We start from the raw sequence: 874 nt of genomic DNA, 5'->3' as shown, positions 1-874 counted from the left end.
GATATAGAGAGCAGGACAGTGGCCATGGAATTTCATTTAAGGTTTGTGATAAACCATCAAACTCATTCGTTAAAAGGACTCTATAGTAATATAAAGCGAATTTTTTTGGACATTATCATGCAAGAAAAGTTTATTTTTGGGATCGCGATCACCGCGTAATGATTTTTAAAGGTTGCATTACATTATTAACTGTCCCATGTGATCAGCCAGTGCAATTGGAAGTCCATGCTCAATTATTGCCTCCGTAAATAAAACTTCGGCATTTATCACATCCAAAGAATCTGTTTGGGCGACGAAAAACGTTGAAAGTTTTCCACTTGTATCGCTAGCAACGGCATTAGACTTGTGTTTTTTTGTCCCAACGTGGTCTTTTACATCGCTAATTCCTCCGTGTCCGATCGAAAAATCTTGTCTGCACAAGGTGCAATTCGCGTAGTTTTCACCCTTTTTTTTTTTTTTTATTAATATTAGATATATAACAACGGGCGGATGGCGGGCGGATGCAGTTCAGATCAAACGTTACATCGGGTGGATGGCGGATGGTTGACGACTTTCTGACGCGGTTGCGGATGAGATAAATTGCCTATCCGCGCATCTCTAATATATATATATACAGTGTATATATGTATGTATATATATATATATATATATATATATATATATATATATATATATATATATATATATATATATATATATATGTGTGTTTTTAAAAATTATTTAAAAAATGATAAAAAGACATTAGAAATACATATATATATATATATATATATATATATATATATATATATATATATATATATATATATATATATATATATATATATAAGTTTTTTTAAATTATTTAAAAAATGATAAAAAGACATTAGAAAAT

This window comes from Nerophis lumbriciformis, linkage group LG25 (assembly GCF_033978685.3).
Source record: "Nerophis lumbriciformis linkage group LG25, RoL_Nlum_v2.1, whole genome shotgun sequence".
In the NCBI taxonomy this organism is placed as follows: Eukaryota; Metazoa; Chordata; class Actinopteri; order Syngnathiformes; family Syngnathidae; genus Nerophis; species Nerophis lumbriciformis.
The sequence above is the reverse complement of the archived record's forward strand: the minus strand, read 5'-3'. Positions refer to the sequence as shown.